We start from the raw sequence: 23,860 nt of genomic DNA, 5'->3' as shown, positions 1-23,860 counted from the left end.
AATCGTGCAGAGGCCCCGAGCTTGGTCTTGGCAGAATAGCTGCAATATTGTCCTTGTTTAATGGGTGGAGAACTGAGATGCTGCAAAAAGCATGTAGGTGTCTGAAAGTACTAGCAAAGAGGTAAAACAAAACAGATTCTGATTTGTTTTAAGCATCAGGTTGTCCTTCCTTCAGGCACTGTGCTAAATTTGTGCCGTATACCCGATATTCTTTACTCTGAGGCTATTCTATGCGAGCTCTGGGGAGCTGAGCTTGACTTGCCCGTGGCCACTGGGGGCTGGTTCCTATTTCTACTACCTATCACCCTTTTATATTCTTTGTTCATATACGTAAGATAATAAGGCTGAAAGAGGAAAATGGGTATGGCGATAGAGAATGTATAAAGAGAGCAGGTGATGCTAAGTAATGACCATTAAACTACATAATAAATCCTTGGCGATGGTACAAACCCTTTGCATCTGCTCACCAGGTAGAATTATTTCATTGCTTCCAGGCCCCGTACGTGGATATATAAGTCAGTGCATCAGCATCTTCAGGGACACATCCATAATAAAGATAATACTAATTTTCATAGCAATGTTTTTTCCTGTCAGGCAAAGGTAATTAAGTGGTTAAAGGAGAACTCAGTTTGCTACCTAATGTGAAAAATAACTCATGCGTTTTATGTCTCCTAGACTTCTAACTTTCACCAGTGTCAGGCCACATTGGTTTTGCATTTACTGTAACAACCTTTCCGTAGATATGAGACACAGCACTCTAAGCGTGAGGTGTCTAATCACTTTACTTTTGTGTCTGGTGTCCCAGCACTTTAGGCATGATCGGATTGTGGCTGTGAACTAATCAGATTTAATGTAGAAATAGAAGAGTGGATACAAAATGAGGTGGAACTAACAAATGAAAATAAGAAAATTAGCTGGCAGTAATTGAAAAGATTTCTAATGTCTTAGATGAAGTATAATAACACTCCTTTACTACTTATCCAGCCTTGAGACCAGTTATTTGCTTCTGAAAAGTTTTGCAAAGGTATAGATGCTGATATAAAGCTGTATTTTCTGTACCTTCTCCACTTGGACTAATTGAAAAGCTATCATGGCAACTGGGTTGACATTGGGAGTTTGTGCTTGTGCTCTATCTTCAGGAAGCTGTATAAAATCTCTAGAAAATTAATTGTTTAGACTTGAAAGTGCTCTATTATACTGGAGTAAGAGGCAAATTCAGCACTCCTCAACAGAGATCTCAGGTTTCTTCCAAATCTTACTACACTAACCATTATTTCTGACCATATTTTCTTAGTTTGCAGAGCATATATTGCCAATTGTATATTATATAAGGTGGAAGCTTAATTTTTAATAGTGTTTGTGTGTGTATAAAAAGGAAATTTAAATCTTGTTTTCTGGCCAGGTCCCTGTGAAGTTTGTTCCTCTGTGGACCGCAGCCTTCCCTGCTGCAGGATCCCCCATCAGCCACTTGCAGCTCCCCGTCACCAGGGACATGGCCTGTGGTTTCACATCCCTTCCAACCTGCAGTGCCTTCCAAGTGCAGGAAATACTTTCTTTTCTTTTCTTTTCTTCTCTTCTCTTCTCTTCTCTTCTCTTCTCTTTGTTTGCTTTTTATGCTTTTCCTTTTAGCAGTGTATTAGTGGCAGAGGAGCCCATAGAAGTAAAAGCTCTCCACTAAAAGGCTACAACAAAATACTTGATACCGGGGAGGGATGAATGAGACCTTGAAATTACAGCCTGCGATATACGATTCGATCCTGCTTGTGGGTACTAAAGGCATTAATTTCTGAATACTGTCTGCTTTAGGAGGTAATTTTTGTTGAAACGCCTGGAGAAGCTGGTGCATCTCTCTGTAGACTATAATGAAGTATGGCAGACTTTAGGAAGATGAAGGACTTTGCAAAGGTGCAGCAGCCTGACACCGGGATTCATTTTGAGCATGAGCTGGCTCCTATTTTATCTAAGCCTGATTCCGTCATCCTTGGAAAGGAGGGTGCTTGCTTTTGATGGTGAATCTTGTTATAAGTACTCATTTGGCATGCCAGTGAATAAGAAAAGCTATCATGGTTTGACATGTGAAACGTGAAATCTCAATTACTTTTATGTTGTTTTTCCTTCTTGTAGATCGGGAGTGAAAAATATATTTTAATTAAAAAGTGAAATATGATATCCAGATCTCAGCATGCCTCATGGAGAACAATCTGAATTTTGGAGTGCTTCATAAGTCTTGGAGCAGAGCTTACACTGCACTTCACAGGCATGGGCAGCAGCCGCAGCCGATAACACTGACTGATTTATTTGGCCATTATCTGACAGTTCCTTTACTTAAGGGAAAAGGAGGCTGCGGATGATATTCTGCATATTCAGATAGCTGTTATTGTAATGGTCTTTTATGCATTTTATATTTTAATCTTTTTTTTTTTTTTTTTTCCTTGCAGGCCTCATATTTTAAAGGAAATGAGGGTAGTGAGATTGTGCTTTCTGCCTTTCTCCATCACCTCCTGCCCAGCCACTTTTGAATCCCTGGACCAGCCTTACCTGAAATGACGAAGAGGACGCTACAAGGATGATCTGAGGGCTGGAGCACCTCCTGTACGAGGACAGGCTGAGAGAGTTGGGGTTGTTCAGCCTGAAGAAAAGAAGGCTCTGAGGAGACCTTATAGTGACCTTCCAGTACCTGAAGGGGCTACAGGAAAGCTGGAGAGGGACTTTTTACAAAGGTTTGTAGTGATAGGACAAGGGGCAATGGGTATAAACTGGAGAAGGGCAGATTTAGACTAGACATAAGGAGGAATTTCTTCACTATAAGAGTGGTGAGGCACTGGCAGAGGTTTTCCAAGGAAGTTGTGGCTGCCCCATCCCTGGAAGTGTTCAAGGGCAGGTTGGAAGCGGCTTGGGTTGCCTGGAAACTGTAGAAGGTGGGTTTTTTGCCTGCATTTCTTGATGGGCATTAAAAGCATTTCACTTAATAAATAGTAAAGCATCCCTTCCATCAGTCTGTTTAGGATACAGACCTTGGCTCCTCCTCCATTACCATAAGTGGACTAAAGCCAGTGCTTTTTGTGGAGCAACTTCTGATTTCCAGATGTGGACCACCACTACGCCAATAAAGTGCTATTTTTTTCTTAACAGAATATTCTATTTACCCAACAGTTTGCTAAGCTAGGTGTGTTGAAAGCTAATCATCTTTAATATCTACCCTATAATGAAACTTGCGCTTTCCATTGAATGCTCCAGCTGCTAAAGGCTGAGATAATTTCATATCGATGGCTACTTCAGCTGCTGTTTCCCCAAAGCAGCCTCACTAAGCAAGCTTAAATTTAGGCTATGCCTTACTGACTAACACCAGAATCATAAAATCCTACGCTATGAGATTGGCAATCACTATGCTTGGTGGTGCATGGTTTAAGCAGTATTCTGTGTATCTGAAACTGTCAACAACTCAAAAAGGAATAAAAATCAGTTCTGACTAGAATATGGATGGATAATTATGCAGTATTTTAATAGAATAATAAAAAATTAATTACATTATCTGCATATTTTGTCCTTAAAAAAAACCAAAACCAAAGATAAAAAGAAAAATGTGATTTAAAAGCCCTACCTCTGTTAAATTAGAAAGTGCCACGGAATTTTCTGTGCTTTGCTCCAGAAGTGACCTACTGGGATTTCATGGCATAATGACCCAAATTCCCAGTGACTTTAAGACTGCAGTAGGTGGGAAGATGAGGAGCAAGGAGCTGCCCCAGCTGCAGCTCACGTTAGGGTATCGGCACCCGTCCCGTGGGGGTAGCACGGCATGCCCTTTCCCTGCCAGTGCTGGAACTGGTGGAAGATGTGACGAAAGATTCCTCCTCCCACCCCTTGTAGGTATGGCTGGGGGCCTCCATCCTCTTCTCTGGGCACGTGGAGGAGGGCAGGACTTGCAGAGATGGGTGGCTGCTGTTTGTAAGCTTTCTGCTGAGTGCTCTTATGCAGATTTGGTGTAGGTAGCCCAGGCTTTTAATTAATTGGGTTAAGATGTCCATGAGTGAATAAACAGGGTCTTTCTACATTAGCCCTTTTGGTACTCTACGTTAGGCTAGAGCTCATAATAATTGTTTATTTAATACTTAGTTTATGTCACTAATCATCTTCACTTGCAAGGAACTGATTGTATTTAAACCCTGGGAAGTCAATGAGTATTTTATTACTGATTTCATTAAGGCCAGCATTTTAATCCTTGCCAGCTAAATCTCCGCAACGGAGTAGAAATTTCTTTAGAGCCCATTACTTCAAATATGAGAGCAATGGGTGAACCTCACCAATAACACCATTTATTATTGTATTTAGTACTGGGGTAGCTGCAATGCTAGAAGGACTCTTCAGATAAACAGTCATTAAGTATGACAGTGATAATAGAATGTGCACTGTGAAATTATTTAATTACTGACACTTTGAGCCTGTATCAATAGTTTGTTTTGAAATACAATATAATTAATTTTCTTTTTTATAGCTCCAGGTATATCCCAAAGAGCAATAAACTTTCAGATTTCAAAAATCAAAAAGCGATCAAAAGGTGCCATGTAAAAATTATTTTGACCATTTGGAGGATAATATTCTTGCAGAAAATGTACAACTACCATTCCTGGACCTGTTTGCTGGTATCTATTAAAACCTGTTGATGGTTGCGTAAAGGAAAAAGATATTCCTAAAGGAAAGGGAGAAGATGAGAATAGTAACAGATGCTACAGCACCCCAGAATGCTTTACTGTTGGCTGTGAAAGATATCTAGAGCCTGATTTGAACAGTAATTGCTTTACTGGGTCATAGCTTTGAAAAGGAATGCAGCAAAATGAACAGATGCATCTAATCTGTTATTCAGAATAAGAATGATCATGGATGCTTCTAAGTGTGGAAGGTCGTCATTGCAATTTGTTGATACCGATTGTGAAACAGAAATACGAGTCAGTGTGCTAAGCAATAATTAGAATTAACCGGACACTTGGAAAGGTGTCTGCAAACATGTTTGATCCAAATCTGTTAGTTCTCTCTAAATGTGAGCGTATGAGTATGGCAGGGAGCAGCTTGTCTTTGGCCAGCGTGGAAGCGGTAGGAGTGAGCCTGTGCTGCTGGCGCTGTGGAAGGGAGAAGGGGCTGGAGGGGAGCACTGAGCTGGGAGACCCCCTCTCGCCCGGCGTCCCTTCTGCAGAAGGTGCTGGGTCACAGCTGGAGACCCTGCCCCAGGCTAGAGGCCGCTCGCTGCCTGCTCAGGGGGCCAGTGACTGTGGCTGATCAAAGGTGTTGTGACCTTTTCCATCTCCTGATGCACAGGGAAGCGTGATGCTAGCTTTGCCAGGAGTCTCCAGAGGGGAAATAGGCCCTGGAAATAATTTGGGGGGGACTTTCTAGACCCTCACGCTTGTACTCTTGTCAAGAGTGAAAGTAAAATTCAGGAAAGAAAAGATGGCAAAGGAAAGAATAAATGTTTTCTGGATTACATTGCTTGTAGCTTGCTAGAGCTCCTCCCTGTTTACATATTTATCAAGAAATCTAGGTTGCAAGCATTTTTAAAAAAACATTGTTTTTCATCTACTAGCAAGAAAAATTGGGAGTAGCTTTCCTGTCTCATCATTATTTTTTTTTTTTAATTAATTAGAAAACATAAAACCCAGCAACAGAAACCAGCTGGGAATGTCATCTCTCAAGTATCACAGCTTTTAATAAAATTCAGAGTGGCACCATTCATGACCATCTGATGTTTACGGCTGCTGCTTCCAAAGTGCACTGTATTTCAGCGTCCACCTTGGCTCGTCTCCATTCTTGCTTTAACCTCGATGACTTTGGCGTAGTTACTTCATGCTGAACTTCGCCCATTTTGTCTTCCGCAGAATATGAAGTCTGCTGCTTGCTTATCAAATATGAAAGTGTGCACAACTGGGAAACCTAATGCTAATGGAATCAATACAGCAAAAGAGATCTCACAGCCCCTCTGTACTTTTTACAATTTACTTTGTTCGTCACCCATTAATTCTTATATTGATTTTACTATAAAACACAAACCGCATTCCTATCACAGCCCAAGAAAAAAAGCGCATTGATTATATTGGAACAAGGTATGTTGTAAAAGTGAAATGCCTAAAACATTTAAATGTAGTAAGCTCTGCTAAAGTACATAAATCACGTTGTTTAATGTTGTAAATGAGTGGTGCTGCCTTAAACAAGGGAAAAATATGGCGCCATAAAACAATTTTGACACAAAATAACAGTGTCGGTTTCCCTCTACCTGCCGTTTGAGAAATGCTATCAATAATGGTTACGGTTGTTTGCAGCCGGGAGGGGGGAAATGTTCTCAATATCCCCTTTAAAAAGTTCCTTCAAAGTCACTTTGTAAAATTGACAACAGCGGTGTTTTACCTGGCTATAAATAAAGACTGATTATTACCGTGTCCTGTTTACTTTTATCATTCGCTCACCAAAAACTTTTTGATGCATCGTTACTAATGATCGTTTCAGGAGCCAAAGTCAAGCCATGTGCTTGACAGTTATTGGTGGGGAGGGGACTGCAGCTGCGTCCTTTCACCTCAGTGACCATAGCATCTGCTCAAGAGCATGGACACCATTCCAGCAGCTCAAAGGGAAGGTGGTTCAAAGGGAATTCATCTTTCTGCACCACTTAGAGTTAAACTCTGAGCAGAGACGACTACTGATCATGTATAAAGCTGCACTGTGGGAGTGTCATGGCAGCGAAGAGTGAAAAAGGAGAATTTAAAGATCGTTATAGAGTGATAGAATGTGTTGGGTTGGAAGGAATCTTAAAGATTACCCTGTTCCATGGGCAGGGACACCTCCCACTGGATCAGGGGCTCCAAGCCCCATCCAGCCCGGCCTTGAGCCCCTCCAGGGATGGGGCAGCCACCTCTGCTCTGGGCAACCTGGGCCAGGGCCTCCCCACCCTCACAACAAAACATTTCTTCCTTAAAAATATAGGTGCTTTTTGTCACCCAAGTTATGATTGCAGAAATCTATTCTAGCTGAGATTCCCGTAGTGCTTTGGAGCCCTGGCCGCGATCCAAGACTCCCCTAAGCTCAGTACAGGCCCAAGAAAGTGGCTTTGGAGGCCCTGCAGCCAACAACAAGACACGTGGCAGCAGGGATGGGTTTGGGTGAAGGAGGAAAGAAAAGGAGGATAGGAGGAAGAGGGATTGGGAGTGATCTCAACAGCTTAAAATCTAAGCTGTTTCCAGGGTTTTCAGGATCCACAGAGACAGATTTGATGGGGAGGAAAAAAGAGAGGGAGGCAGGAAGAAAGAAAAAATGAGGGTGATTAAGGCGGGTATTGTGCATTTGCTTAACATTTAAGCTGGTCAGAGCTGGGCCCTTGGCTTCCCGCTCAGCGTTTGGTCTGTGCACGGCACCACAAAACCATCCCTTGTGCCAAAGTTTCTTCAATGAGCTTGGGAAGAGGGAGAAGAGGAATTAACTCATCTTGGATTAGAGATCATAAAGCAGGGATGGGACTGTTGTCTGCTGCCTAACCTCCGGATGTGTGCTTCTGTTCTTTTTGCCCTTCATCTTTTTTGATACATTTTCCTCTTTGATTCAACTCCTCTTGTCTGTTTTTCTCACCTGTGAATCAGAGCTGGTGCTGCAGACTCTGGGATGGCTCTGCCAAAGTTTGTTTATCTGGCAGCTGAGGCCTCTCTGCTTTCAGCTCCATCACTCTAACCCCCAGTAAAACTCAAGTGACTGTAAAGAGGTTGCCATAGACTTTACCCAGCAAAAGCAGAATTTGGCCTGTTCCTCTGGAAAGGAAAGAAGCAGAGAATTTGTTTTAGAGGATGTGAAAATTCACTAAAGCTGCTGAGATTCTTCACGCACATGGACTCCCCCAGGACAAAGCTGGTGGAAATGAAGGTGGGTAGTGACCCTCCATGCAGACCACAGCACAAAACAAGTGCTGGGGGAATCCAGCACACCTACAAGACGTGCTGGGTATGGTTCCTTTTTCTGGGGAAGGGAACATTACCTGGAGGGAGGTGGTAGCCCTGAGACTAACTTTGCCCAGCAGGAAATCTGCAGCTGCAAAATTCCAGGTAATTTCTGTGTGCTGTGTGGCTGGCAACCATTCTTTAGAGTTATGATGGGATCTTCTAATGGGAAGTTGCTCACATCCCTGTTGGGTCAGCAGTGTTTTTTCCAGTTCTTTGGGAAATTGCACCCTTGGCAGAGCAGAGCAGGTCTGTTCTTCGTGGGCTTGCAGGGCAAGTTCTTCCCTGCCCACCTTCACCTCCTCCCAAACATGGGGGAAAAAGTTTATACAATGACTTTAATGTTAAAACCCCGTGAAACTGATTCTCGCTCCTGCAGGAGGGAGCTCCAGGAGGACAGTGCTCATCGAAAAGGTCAGCTCCTAGGCTTTTCTGCATTAATGGTTAAATCATCTAAGATTTCTCATCAAGGAAGGCTTAATTTTTCCTGATTGAAGTTCTTAATTTTTTATTGCATGGATCAATTCTGGATGATCTTCAGGAGCTTAGGCAGGGCATTTTGCCCTAATGATAGCTCCTTCAGTCGTCTGCTGCAAATAAACGCAGCTGCAAAGCATCCCCCATCTCTACGTGGGTGGTGGAGGCTTCGTCCCCATCAACACAGTTGTGGAAACAGAAAATCTGCCGAACTGGATGGGAAAACGATAAAGGAAAGAGCCTAATTTATTTTTTTTTATGAGCGTTAAACCCAAATAGCCCTCATGCTCTGCCTGCAAGCAGCAAGCCTGGGAGAGCAGGTTGCTGCATCTCCTTGGAGAAGTGCCTTTAGATGGGCAATTTGGTGTAAGTTGCTTTTACAAAGGCACAAGTGCGAGGAATTAGAAGCAATCCTCTTGCAAACATCGGGGAGCTGAACGTCTGGAGCAGGCTTTTAGAGGCTCTGCTCAAAACCCAGCTGTAGCTGCTCCACAGTAACTGTTTCTTTACTGACCTGTTGGGGACACAGTAGAGACCAAGCTAGGATGTGGGGTTCTTTGTGGGACAAAATGAGGACTTTTGAGGCCAACAAGCAGAGTTACAAAAGGGCAAGTTCAAACGCCAGTCCCCAAGCTTCTCTTTTCTCTTTTGTGGAGCTTTTTAACGAGCAGCTACTGCAGTCCCTGATAACTCCTCCACAGCCCATTGTGTGCCTGCAGGAGGTTAATGAGGGAACCAGGCAAAGCTGGGGCTCCCTGCTCACACATTTGGAGTCACTAAGTGCTTTCTTCTACTAAAACTAATGTGCATTTACAAGCCTGCCTTGTATTTATCTAACGAGGATAATCATCCACCTCCAAAATGACATGATCCATTTGAGCCAAGGCAGCTCTTCTGGAGATGGGGAAGATGTTTTCCTGATGGTTTCTTTGGAATTGTCCCTGCAGAGCAGCCTGGTGATGAACTGTCCTGGGGCAGCTAAAGCACAGCTCAGAGCCTGCAGGGTGATGGTCCAGATCTGGGTGAGTTGAAAGGATTTTCTTTGTTTAAGCTGAGTTGAGCATGTTTCTTTCTCCCAAAGGGAAAACTGAGCTTGATGTGGTCCAATGCTGGGAGTCAGGGAAAGGTGCTGTGTGGTGCGGCAAGCCTCGTCTGCTCGTTTTCCTAGCATAGGTGTGGGTTTTTTTGGTTTTTTTTTGTATTGTATTTTTTTGGCTTGGTTTACTGTTTTCCAGATTTCTGTAGTTCCGTGTCATGGTATTAATTAAGCACTTAATAAATGCTATGGAAAGGATAAAGTAGCCCAACTGCTGATGGGCTTTAGAAAAGTGGTTACCAAACAGGTCTTGCTCTTTCTGCAGGGAGTTTCTCTTTTAAGCAAGTTAATTAGAAGTGCTGGTTTGTGATGGCCCAGTCTGGCTTCTACGAAGGTGTTGTGCCCTCGACTTAAGAGTGTTTTCTCTCTCTAACTATTCAGATTGTTATTTTCTGCCTTAGACATAGGTAATTGTTATTGCTGCAGAATGCTTTCTTGGATGATTATCAGTTCATTTCTATTAATATTTACAATAACTGTTTTGTTAGTATTTTTTTGCTACAACAGGAAATGAAATGCAAATTAACAACTGTAAAGATTAAAACATAATGAAATAGGACATGAACTCCAGAGAGCTAATGAATAAAGTGGCTCGAAGGCACAAAAATATGTCCTTCAAAAACAAACATAGAGATAAATAATAAGATAAATAATTTTGAGGCATTAAGCTGACAAAGAGAAAGAAATACCAAGTATGGGATAAATTGTTGCATGCCAAAGTTATAATTGTGTTTCTTGTTCTTAATAAAAAGATTATGTTTGTCCCTAAAGTTAACTAACAGTGTAGCTGCTGCATTGTAGATATTTGTTCTTAATTTACAAATCAGCACATCAAAATGTCTCTTTGTTTACCTCTACTGTCCTCATCTGGATATATAACAAAAGAATTGTTCTAATGGATGGAAAGAAATTGTTTCTAAATTGTATTTGCCTCCCATGCTTTCAGTTTTCTAAAGCAGAAATGCGCATCTGAAGCTGCTGGGTGCTTTTACAAGGTTTGCAAAGCTCATGCAGTTGACAGATATTAGTTCATTGTTTCAGCAATGTTCCCAACCCCTGACACCTCTTGTCCTTCCTGAGACTCACTTTTGTAGTTGGCTTTAAGACAGACATTGGTCATGGTGCAAACATATGTACACCTCAGGTGTTTTTTGGTATGAGTCTAAGATCCCCTTAAAATCAAGGGAGATATTCAAGATAACCAGGGCATTGATCATGGTTGGGTCAATCCTTTAGACTATAAATGTTGTCACGGCTGGGGTTCTCGCTTGTGGTCATGGTTAAACGGAGTACAGTTCTGGCATCTCAAAGGAGGTGGAGAGGACTTGGAAAGATCAGATCAGCATTGGCCATTGAGATTACCCACTTGTAGCCTGAGATGTTTCTCCTCTTGGTCTGCCTTCCATCACTACTGGTTCATTAGGGGTAAGGATGAAGATTTGGACTTCTGAAGTATCTGCATGCTCCCAGGTGAAGATGCGTACCTAGCTGGATTTTCAGGAGTGCTTGAACCTTCCTGGAAATAAATTGAAATTAACATTGAATCTGGTTGAATTCCCAGGCTTTAAAAATAATCTTTTTGCAATTTCTGTTCACCTGTCTTTTGTGAATTTCCATGACCCCCTTTGAAGACTCAGGTGGGACCTCACAGTGGGTTACTTGCTCAGTTGAAGTTTGTTCACATGTGAGAGTCGAGGCAGTCGGGCTCTCCACCAGCTTATTTCTGGAGCCTGTAAAGTTCTGTAAAGATTCAGTTCAGCTTTTACTCAGATACATTTTTTAGCATCTCTCTTCTTTGTTCTTGATGACAAGGGATAGTGTCATAAAAATAAGAGTCTCATATTTTTTAAGAGAATTCATGCAAACATAGTTTCTATTTATTCTCAGCCTGATGTCAGAATAATTCTGTGTATGATATCGCATTCATTATCATACATCTGCGAACTCTCAAAAAAGGAAAAAGGATCAGACCTCAAAAGTTAATTTTTAAAAAGAGCTAGCTGTACAAAACAGTGTTTTTCTCTTTTTTCTTTTGTCATTTGCACTTCAAATTCCCTTGGATGGCTAAGCCCTGGTGCAGTAGATGTAGTAAAAAACTCTCTCCTGAGTGAAATGTTTTCAGTTTTTTACCATGGAGTCTTTTTGCCTCTTAAACATCGTATTTAATCTCTAGTTCCAGCTTTGTATCATCTAGCAGTTTTTGGTGGCCTCAAGGCTGCAGCTTGATTGGCTGGAGTTAGTGCTTTCCAACTTGGTAGCACCTCATGATGTCTGAGCAATTAGACTGCACGTAAAAATGATATCTTGTGCCCTATTACCTGTAGAAGATGATCTACTCTAGTAAATATATCTGGGGGAAAAAAATCCTGTCAACATTGATATACATTCTCCTCTACCTTTCTGTAACCTTGGTGGCAAGTTATACAAATATTTCATCTGCTGAATGCAAGCTTGGCTTAAGAAATTGTGTATTTCAGCTCTCCATAAATAAAAATAATGGGCTTAATTTTCATTTCTTTTTGTGAGGGACCACTTGTATCTATTTGGGGATAGATCCTCAGTTAGTGTGAATGGTTACAGATAGAGGAGCTTGGATGCCTTGCACCTACAGAGCGTTTATTCCAGGGTATTTCATGGCCCCATGGAGTAAGTGCAAATTTATGCTGGAGTATTACATAGGGCTTGGACCGGCATGAGAAACAGGTCTAATAAAGTTTTGTAACTGAAATCATTATTAAGGTCTCGCTCATTTTCACTATACAAATATTCTAGTTGGAAAGATTGTATTTATTAGTGCCATTTATAATTAAGCATCTCACTTGATTTGCCCGCAAACAGAATGTAAATCATATTTTGCCCTGCTAAAAGGCGGGGTGAAGGGGAAAGTATCGCCATGTAATTTATATTGCATTTTGTAGTTAGTAAAACCACAAGTTTATGCAAATATGCATTTGTTAAAGCCTGCGTATTTTACATGTAAAGGTACTTTATTTCAAGCAGGTTCTGTTGGGTGGAGGAGAGAGGGGGGGAAAAAGATTGACTTGCTCATCCTTTGTGGCGCGGCTGAGCAAACTCTGGACATGCCTGGGCTCTCCAAACCAGGTTGGAGGGTGAATGTGTCCCCCCATCAGTGGTGCATCATGCAATAACATGGAAGTCTCTCTTCTGCAAAAGAGCAGCTCAGTGCCATTGATGGGTAAAACGCGGCATGGGGAAGGTTCAGACTCAAGCAAGGGCCAGGACGAGGTGTTTGCGGGAGTGTGACCCATGGGCTCCATCCCCATATGTCTCTGATTTGAGTGGTGCTGGAGCAACTGGTTTACCTGCTGTGCAAGAGAAAACATGTACAGGTGTTAGTTTTGGATAAACTCTTCCTGAATTCCATCTGTTTCTATCTGACACCAGCTAAATGGAGAAAGAAAAAACAACCCCCAAGCCAACACGTTTTGGAGCCTTGGCTCACTCTGCTTGTGTCTCCCTGGGCTGTGTTGCTCTTCCAGTTACATTGCTCTTTCCCAATTCCTCAGGCTGTCTGCTGTCCACTTGTTTTTTCAGTGCTTCAGCTTATGTGCAGCAAGGAATAGTAAAGCAAATTGGTGCTTTGGGGGAGAAGATGCTATATCCCTACGCCACAGTCTCTTCGTGAAGTTGTTTTCCCTCTTTTAATTGCACTTTGAGAGTGCTTACTAAGGTGATTAAGTTGGAAAGAAACAGAGACAGGTTCCCATTTCTGCAGTGATACCAACTGGGAATAATTCTGGGCTGAGCTGCGGTGTTCAGGTACAACCAGATCAGTGGGTTCAAGCCCACAGGGAGGTTGTGACTTGTTCAGCTGTAACCATTGTTAAATAGAGATGATGTGCCTCCTTGGCACTTTTGCTCTACATTCACTTAAGAAAATGAAGCTTAAAATAACTGTAGTGAATTGTGAGCAAATGTTGATGCCGTGTTTCCTTATGGGTATTTAGTATTTTCTGCCCAGTTGTTGTTGTCGAAGGCTACAACATATCGCACTCTGCAGTTCCTGAGAGGAGGTTGTTGCAAGGTGGGCATTAGTCTCTTCTTCTAAGTAACAAATAATAGCACAAAATGAAATGGTCTCCAGCTGCACCAGGGGAGGTTTAGATTGGGTAGTAGGAAAAATTTCTTTACCGAAGGAGTGGTGAAGCACTGGCAGAGGCTGCCCAGGGCAGTGGCTGTGTCTTTATCTCTGGAGGTGTTAAAAAAACATGTAGACATGGCACTTCAGGACATGGTTGAGTAGGCATGGTGGTGTTGGGCTGACAGGATGATCTTGGAGATCTTTTCCAGTGTCAGTGATTCTATGATTTGATGGGTGACTTTAAGCTGCTGGAAGGTGCTGCAGCTGGCAGAAAAGCTGTTTCTGACCTACCCCTTTGCCTCGCTCATTTTCTCTTGGAGCAAGGCAGGGGATCCCATCTAAAAATATTCATAAAGAGTTGGAAAAAAGGAAACAAAAGGAATTATTTCCAGTTGGATCTGTGAGCTTGAGCTATTCCATGGGCATGTGGTCAATAGAGCTGACAAAATGCAGGGTGTGTGGCTTCATTCAATAATTTAATTTTATTCAAAAGCTACAAGAGCATGTTGTGTTCAGCTAAAATGATATGCCTTTTTAACTGTATTTTTGCTATACTTTAGGTATTTATCCTTTCGTTATCCCAGTTAATTGAGAAATCACTCTACAAGTGAAAATGAAATATTTTCATTACCTTGATGATTAGGAGCTCCAGCCATGGGTTAGACTCTGCTTGTGTTAGATACCGTACAATCATAGCTCAAAAAGATGATACCTTCCTTAAATACCTCATAATCCAACAGGAAGACAAAGAAAATATATGTATCTAATTACAAGGGAAGGGTCTGATGAGCAGAGGCCCGGAAAAGCAATAACAAAGTGATGGCTCATGCACTGCTGTCGTCAAACCCTTCCCCACAGGGGGACGCGAGTCGTGGTACCAGTTCTGCCTGAGCAGATCTCCAAAATTAGGAAAATTTAAAGGCCATCTGCTGGTAGATTAGGTAAATAAAAATATAATGTAATTGGATTGGGTGCTCATTTCAGCCTTCTGGGTTATAAGAGATAGGGAAAAGGTCACATTTCTTCAGGCTATCTGAAGTTGAGTGGATTTATTGTCTCAGCTTTTCATAACCCCCAGTTTAAGATGTAATATCAATTCCATTGTTATCTTTTTTCAGCCGTGGAAAATCTCTCTTGCGATGCCGTGTGCAGCACGGCACCGTTGACGCCGACTGGACCCGTGCCAGTGGGTTGCGTGTTTATATCTCTCCTGACTGTGTTTGGAAACAAGCAGATTTTTTTAAATGACAGGACAAATCAGTTGGGCTGGAAGCTTCCAGCTCAAGTAATTACAGTTCTATAATCTCTTGCTTCAAAATTTGGTGATGTAACTACCAGCCTGCAGGCGTTACAGGAATAGCAGGAGCTCAGCTAGCACAGCCTGATCCTGACTGGAGAGACCCTACGGCACCTCCACAGCACGGGCAGCAGGATTGGAGGAGGAGGAAGGGCAAGTAGGAGGGGAACGCAGGACGGCATCCTCCCTGCATTCCGTGTTCCAGGCTGAGCAACTAGAGGATGAAATGGAAGCATAACACAATGATGATTAGCATTATTTTGATTTTAGTTCAATTAATTGGGAAGCCCCAGAGATGCATGGTGTAACTGAGGCAGAGATGAGACATGCAGTAAATTATTTTCAACTGTGAGAGCCCTAACATGGAATATTTATATCTACCTGTCAGGGTCACCAACAGGATACCTGGACTAACAAAGCACAAGTCAGGGGAACACAACTGATGTTTAAACCATACACGTTCAGTTTATAGAAACAAACAGATTTGGAATGTGAAATACCTGCTCACAAGCCGGTGTCTGTATTTTAAGACAGAGTAGTTCAGCAGCCAAGAGAGGGAGGTTGCTTTACTGTATCTACAGAAGTTCAGCCAAATGAAAACATGACTGGGTAGAAAACAAAGAAAACTGAGGATGTACCTTTAGAGCTTTCCTCTAGAAACATTTATTACTTTTTTTTTTTTTAGAAGTTTGAAATAATTACATTTTAAGTGTCCGAACAGTTAATTTCAGATCAGCTTTCTGTAGACACAGCCTCCCACAACACATAGCTATGAAAATGTCTTTTAAAAAAGGCCTTGCTGTTAAAAGGCATGAGGGCGAGGACAAGAGCTGCTGTGTGGTGCAACAGGTAAGAAGCCAGAGGAGGAGACCTCCTCCAAATTAAAATGTGGAGCCTACCACGCTGAAGATGACAGACTCAGCATGCAAGTGTTATTCAGGCAGTCAGGAGTGAATGTCAAATCTGAACAAGGCAAGGCTGTTCTCAGCCTCAGATTTGCTGGGCTGCCCTAGGATCTCTCTGGTCAGGATCCAGGGCAGACAAAGTGGAGAAGATGAAGATCAGGTTTAATAAAGTAGAATGAAAACAAGCAGTATGGGGTGTGGACGCACAAAAATGTAATTGAGGGGAAAAAATGAGCTCCTTGGGCCTTTTAATGGGGATGTTAAACAGCCCATTCTCTTTAGCCTGTTGGATTTTCCTCCTGCCAACCTCTGGCAATGGCTCATTCAGGCTGTGCCTGCAGATGGAAGAGGAACCCTGTGCCATGAGGCTTGGAGGGGTTGGAGCATTGAAGGGTTCTGGGGCAAAGCTGGTATCTCTGAGCTTGTCTTGCTATGGGATGTACATGTACTAGCTTGATTGTGGTGGGATTTTTCTTGGGTGCCCAAAGTACCCTGCTCGGGCAAGCATAATCATGCTTCTGGGCTGGGTGAAGCAAAGACGAGGCTTTTCCTTGTGCACCGAAACAAATCCATGCGAACTGAGCCTGTGTTCAAGGAAACAAAGCCCATGGAGATAAATAGGTCTAATCCCACCGCAGCCTGCAAACAAACATTGCTGTTCAAACCCAAGACAGATAACACAAACAAACCTAGGAAAGCAGTTTGGAGAGTGTCAAATCACATGACAAAGCCAATATATTGCTCTGTGACTTCCAATTAGAGACTTGCTGCTGTATAATTAAGTTTCTGACGACACTGTATTTAAAGTCTTGTCAGTGCTTTCATTTATAAATACTGCTCCGCAGGTGCCTGAGCTCCCAGCTGGAATCTGGCATTTGGGATCTAATCCTAGCAATGATTTTTATTTTTTATTTTTTTTCCCCTCTCATTTCAATTTTGAATGGAAAAAAATCCCTCTGTGCAGTTGAGGTACAGGAGGGAAAAGAATTAAGTATTTTCTGTATGTTTTAATTCTGATTAAGGTCTCGGCTGTGGATATATATGTTCTATTATTGGCATAGAAGAGTGTGTGTGCCTGTGTTTGCACATTTTTGTAAATTAACTGTAATCAGAGCAGAAACCTGTGCTCTCTGGCGTATTTTATGTTTTACATAAATTGCAAAAGGCATTAGTTCATCTATTATGTTTTTCTTCTTTATTTTTACTCTTTCCTTTGTAAGATTCATGCATGCAGGACAAAATGTCATTGTTTTTCCTGTACCATTTGAGGAATCATAGAATGGCTTGAACTGGGAGGGACCTCAAAGCCCATCTAGTTCCACCCCTGCCATGGGCAGGGACACATCCTACTGGATCCGGTTGCTCCAAGCCCCATCCAACCTGGCCCTGAACACCTCCAGGGATGGGGCATCACCAACTTCTCTGGGCAACCTGGGCCAGGGTGTCCCCACCCTCACAGGAAAACATTTCCACCTAGGATCTCATCCCAATCTCCCCTCTTTCAGTTTAAAGCCATCCCCCCTCGACCTGTCCCTGCTCTCCCTGATCCAGAGCCCCTCCCCAGCTTTCCCAGAGCCCCTTTCAGTGCTGGAAGCTGCTCCAAGGTCTCCCCACAGCCTTCTCTTCTCCAGGGTGAACAACTCCAACTTTCTTGTGTTGCATCCCCCAAACCCAGTACGATCGCTGCTCTCATCAGGCTCCTTGGCTCAGCACTGGCTCTGCAGGCACGAGTGGTAGTGGCATGGTGTGATGTGGATAACTCTGTCCCTACTCCATCTCCTCCTGGGCAGTTGCTGCTTGTGGCAGGGAAAACAGTCTAATGAGTTGATTTTCTTTTTGAATATCTTGAAAAAACACTGAAACTGTTGGTCATTACAGTACATTTAAAGCCAGACGCAGACACCCTCTGGTCCTTTTGAATACTAATATTCCTGTCCTCATTGAAATGATGTGGAGCCCTGGTGGATGGGGAGTCTGCAGAGTCCCTTGGCGTGAAGAGGGCTGTCAGTGCCTTTCTGCCAGAGGGGTGGGGAAGGCAGGTGCTCCTTTGTTTCAAAAGGCGTTTGCTCCATCAAATTCCACAGACGTAAATAATGATACCCACAGAGCTACGAAACCGTGTGTGTGCACTTCCTGAGGACGAAACCATTTGATTCGGTCTCGCTTAAAGGTCTGAAATTCCCTAATGGACAACTGAATTCCTGAGTCCATTAAGCAAGCCAATTTACAGTGTTCTCAAGCTTTGCCCATGGAAGCACATTAACGTAGTTTCCTGTTCAGCTTGTTGAGAAGCCATTATTCTAAATACAAAAAGGAGAAGAAAAATAATTTAGCTTTTTCAAAGTTTATTTGTTGTGTTTGCATCAGCACAGCAGTGTTGAGTGGTGCAGCCCGCATCTACCCAGGTAACACCTGCTGCTGCCATAGAAATCTACATTTTTCTGCTTTAGATGTGATCCAGCAAATGAAGAGTGAAAGCAGTCCTTGGAGTGGATCAGAAAGATGTATCTTGGTGTACTTAACCACTTCTGAAATCACCAAAATATGAATGAGAGAAATGGTAAATTGTCCCTGGTGCCATTTCTGACAATGTAGCACCTCCAAAACCATCTTTAAGGTGATCGATCGATTGTGATAAGAGAAGTTGTTTTGGGGGGGTTCGGTTTTGTTGTTTTGTTCTTATCTTCTTGATATTCTGTCTCCTCCTTTTCACTGAAGAAGTATATTTGTCCATTAAGTGTGAAAAGAGGGATGTATTTAAGGGAAATAGGTGATGTGAAAAGAGGTTTCTTGGCTGAGATTGGAAGTACTTTGTCTCCCCGAGTCTCTGCTTCCCTTCTGTAAGTCAAACAGCTGCTCGTGACATCTAGTTTCTTGCTTGCATTTTTGGTTCTCAATGGCATCTGTGGACAAAGCACGAGTACTGGATAGTTCTAGGGATGTAATTTGTTTTCTGCAGGTATTGGCTGGTGACTTTTTAATTCTAATTTTGAAGAGAAGTGGAATTTATCAGTATTTAATACACTTTGTCTTAGAGAGGCAACCCATATAATCTTGCTATTCAATTTAACACATTAACACTGTTTTCCTTTCTGTCAGGATGATGCCGCCGAAGGCAAGGACGGTTGTGGAAAGGGATACCAAAGTAAACGGTACACATTATTCAAGTAGATGGGTAACTTTAGTCTTACGCTTCTCCCTTCTGTTTCCAGCAGAAAATACTTTCAGCATGTCAGTATTGGGAATTAGCAGCAAATCTTGCTTATCTGTTGAAAGCTGGCTAAGTAAACATCATGTATTATTCCAAGCCACCTTTGAAAAAGTCACTTGATGATGACAAAATTAGTAGGACCTTTTACCTCTTGGTGGTGACAGTATCTACAGGAAGATCTGCATTAAGTCACTGTTGTATAAAAACAGCTAAGTTGGGCAGTAAAGAGGGTCTCCTTTAGATGGAGTTAATTGCTGCTGGTCTCTGAATTCCTTGTGCTCATCTGTCTCTGGCATTTTTATTTATTAGTTAGTAACATGCCTTTAAGGGGGAAATATGGGTTTGCCTGAGTAACTATCTTCCCTTGTTGACTTGGGAAGATGCTTCAAAGATGCCTTTGATCAGAGTTCACATCTTGCTAATAGAAAGCCGTTCTTTCTGTTGACTCCAGTGGTCAATTGCTTCTTCAGTTTGCTGCTTTATCAGTCAGATAGCAATAATCTGCCCAGTTACTTTTGCTTTACATAATAGTCTCTAGAAATTTGCTCTATCTGCAACTTGTAAGCCTTAAGGGTGGTCAGTAAGAGGGCAGTCTCACAGCTTTCACTGAAAATGGTCTTATAAATATATATTTTAAATATCAGCTTCACTTAAAGTATCTTTCTATTGACTTTCCTGCCTATGGCACAGCATCAAGCACTGGTAGTTTATTTTGCTTTTGTGTTCTAATTGCTATCTGCTGGCTGAAATTTTGGCAGGCAGTTTATTTGAATAAGATGATGAGCGCAAGAGTTGGAAAAAAGGAGAATACAGATAGGATGTTGCTGTGAATAGAGATGCATTTGTGGGAGAAACTCACTTCAAGCCTCTTTAGAGGGATGACAGTTAAAAGATGACATATTCATACACATAGAGGAAGAAATGGCATTGAGGAGGTAAGTGGGGACTCTTTATTATTATTACTGCTGTCAATACAGGTGAAAGAAAAACTTCCTTTAAAGGTATTTCTGCAGCACCTGGGTAACAGGAGCTCAGTACCAGGAGGGAGAGTTGTAGTCAAATGCTTGAGAACGCTTAAGATTACGCAGGAAAGAAAACTGCAAAGCAACAGAAAAGAGAACTGCAGAAGATCTGGAGATGCTAGTAAATTGTATTGTGAAAGACGAAGCATAGAAACAAGCCAGTTATTTCAAACCAGAATGCCCAGACCAGGTATTTCATCATCTCTAATAAACTATCACTGTGTGGGCATGGGTGTGCTCACACTCATCTACGTATGTGTGATCTTTGTGCTGACGGGGATAATTTAAGCAGAAGTACCTCAATGTATGGTTTTTCCTTCTTCTTTAATTCTTTCTGTCACGCTTTTTCAACTCTTAAAAGACCCAGGTTTTAGAAAGGTGGGAAACGGAGATCCTTCATGTTGTTTACCTTGCCCCAAGGTGCACTCTCAGAATAATCAGTGGTGGTGCTTCAGGCTCAATCTGGATCTTAGTAGACTTGCAAACTTGATAGAATTGTCCATTTTTACCTATTGGTGAAGAGGTAGACGTGAGGTAGTATGAAAAACCCTCGCTCTCAAATTACTTCACTGTACAGACTTCCCTGGAGTCCCTCTTTGGGACTGAATTTCCCCTGGCTTCCTGATGAGGTTTAGTTTCCCAGTTGCAAGGCTCACGATTCATCGTGGGCTTAGTAGTGCTTTCAGGCTTGCAATGCAAGGTGAAGCTTGCAAGATCACCCTCTCCAGAGGTCACAGCTTGAAGGTCTGGCAAGGTCCTTGCTGTGCTGTGCTTTAAATAAAGCAGGATGTTATTTTCTAGATTATCTTGTAAGACTTGCTACCGGGCTGCGGAGTTTGTCCATGGTTGAACCGCTGCAGCATGCTATAACTGGTGTGATGTGAAGGCTCTACAATTCCAGCTGATGATTCACAGCAGATCATTTGATATTTAGGGCTCTGTTCATTAATAAGTTATGCTCCATTTACCTTGTTTTCTGTGGAATTTATGAGTCGAAAGTGCAGAGTGCACCAAAAATGATCCATTCATCACATTCCTCTTCTCTCTGTATAATTGGCTAACCCATCATTGCAGCCCCCAGGGGCACATTGCACAAAAAGGTGTGTCCCGCATGAGAGAGCAAGGCAGCCGTAGGAGGGGAAAACAAGGATTCAGCTTTTGTTTGAGTCTGCAGGTTGCTCCAGTTGGTGTCTTTGAGCTGTGTAGGCAAGAACCTTCCCGAACAGATTTGTTTCCTTGTTTGTTCTGTGCAGAGCCCAGGAGCGGTGACAGCAAAGGAGACGTCCTGCTTCTCCATGGGTCCCACCAAGTGCTTGGAGGCCAACTTTGCAACTGCCAGGGGCAGAGCGGGAGTGGAAGAGGAAAACTCTGTTTTGATAAACTAGATCCATCTGCAGTTTGCTTGCGTGTATGTTAGTGTAACCAGACCCATGACACAGAATATAGATAAAATTCTTGAGCAACAGAAAATCCCCAACGAGCCAGAAGTCCTAGCAATAAGGGACTGTCAGTTGTGGGAACACAGGGAATGGGTGCGAGGGGCAGGCTGTTTAAAAAGCAGAAGAAACGAGGTGCTTCTGCTTTTAAATAGCAGGAAGATGTCTGCAGAGCACAGTGTCTCTAGCTGGACAATAAATAACCAGTATTGTTTCTTTTTAAAATATTATTTTTAGTTAAAAACATGAATACTTACAAGTTGGCACAATTACCTAGACACTGGCCATATGCTAGAGAAGCAATTTGGTAGCAGTGGTGATGAAAGAACAGGTATTGCGTATATTCTTTTGACTTTCCAGTGCTTAATGGGTAAAGCCCTAAACAGAAGACAAAGCAAATAATAATTAGAACATGCTGCTTTACAGGATGAATTGTGAAAATGTCTCTGCTGTTGTCTGCAGTGTAGCATAAAGATATTTGCAACAGCTTTAATTGACCTGTCTAGCTGGTAACGCAGGGAGACTTACATAGATTAATTCACCATTTCTCGCACTTGGTATCTTGTTTAAAGCTGTTTTGGACAACTACAGCATCTTGCAATAAACACCCCCCCAGTGTTGAATGGTTAATCATCAAGTAACCCTGGGAAGGAAGGGAGTTGGGCAGGGTATCTGGAACATGATCTTGGCTGACTCCAGGAGAATGGAGATGGAGGAAAAAGGGGTTTAGAAATGCAGAACAAAATTTAATTTCCTATGCAAAAGCTGAATAATTCTGCATTGCTGGCTAGCTGATTTTCGTTCTTTTCCAGATCTAATCTTCTTAGTGTGGGTCGGATGTAAACTCAGAATAACAGACCAGAGGCTTTGTTTTATAGTAAAATGAGTTACTGCTGCTTTCCAGGAGGGTCTAGGATTCATCTACAGGTAACAGTTCTTGAGGAAAACATTTGCATTTAAAAAATACTTCACCCAAACCTACTTGCTCCCTACCCTGAGATGGATGGGTTAGTGCTTTACCAGGCAGAATTGGAGAGATGGGAGATGATCCTGGAAGATCCTGGTCGTGATTCCTGGCTTCCTCTGTTGGAAAAACCTATTGTTCCACCCAAGTAAATACATTTCTAAGTGTCTTTCAGCTTTGAAGCTCAGTCAGGAGAGGCTAGATGTGCTCCTTGGTCTTCCACAACCTGTGTGTATTTGGCTTCAAAAGAAAGCTTCTTGTGCTGATGATGAGGTGTATATTGGATGGTGGCTTAGACAGAAGGTACTGTGGGTGGCTGTTGCCCTGGACAAGTCCTGGCTGCCATGTTCAAAGTGTTTGATCTTGTGTGGTTTATATGATGTAGAAGCTCACACTGATTTATAGGTGGCCTCAAACCCCATGTTTGCTCAAGCTCTGGCTTCCCACGCTACCTGCAATTGGGGTGCAGCCAAGGCAGGGGGTTGGGGATGGGAAATTTGGTCTTCCTGGCATGTAGGCAGAACTGAAGTATAATTTATTATTAACTTCAGCTGTGTGCACAAAGCACACTTTTTAGTGCTTCTCATGAAGCAGGAGCTAACTTCACTTGATATCAAGCCAGCTGACGATGTGCTCAGCACCTTCCAAGAAGAGAGGCTGCAGGCTGAATCTGGCCTTTCCAGTCCATCTCTGGGATTGGTGGGCTGATGTATCCATGCTCCTTACTTGTACCAGGGCTTATGTCTGGAGATGCCAAGTCTGGAAAGATCAAAGATTCGCTTTTAAAATAGACCTGCTGTATGCAACTTGATGTAAGCCTATGAGAAGAAAAATTAATCTCAATTTGTCTTAATTGCTAGAGCACTTAAGAGGAAAAAATACCTCTGTACGTGTGAGTGGAAACAAGAAGAAAATATTTGGAAGTGTTTTGGAGGTCACGAGTATTGGATTGGAGCTTGCATGAATGTAATTTCTATTGGGAATCCAGTCTAATAGCAATGTAATTTATATGAAATATATAGCCGGGGGCTATGTCTCAGTTCCACGGAAGTTAATGGTAAAACTCCAGTGTCCTCAACAGGGGCAACATTTGATGCCTAGAGAAACGTTTTATTATAAAAAGTTTATTAACACTTCATATGGAAGGGCCAACTTCCCTTGCTGTATTATTTCTTCTGTGTAGGCGTAAGAATTGAAGAACTGCACAATAGAAATAGTCCACAAACCTTCCTTTTGGTCTGAAATTCTCAGCACAACATTGTATTAAAGGACTGTATTGAAAACAGTTGGCAATTAGATTAAAATATGGTTTCGTCAGATGGGGAATCCTTGGAGCAGGCTATTCAGAAGAGCTGTAACGGATTTTTATTCCCTCAAATTTTG

The sequence above is a fragment of the Phaenicophaeus curvirostris genome, chromosome 15 (genome assembly GCF_032191515.1).
Source record: "Phaenicophaeus curvirostris isolate KB17595 chromosome 15, BPBGC_Pcur_1.0, whole genome shotgun sequence".
In the NCBI taxonomy this organism is placed as follows: Eukaryota; Metazoa; Chordata; class Aves; order Cuculiformes; family Cuculidae; genus Phaenicophaeus; species Phaenicophaeus curvirostris.
The sequence above is the reverse complement of the archived record's forward strand: the minus strand, read 5'-3'. Positions refer to the sequence as shown.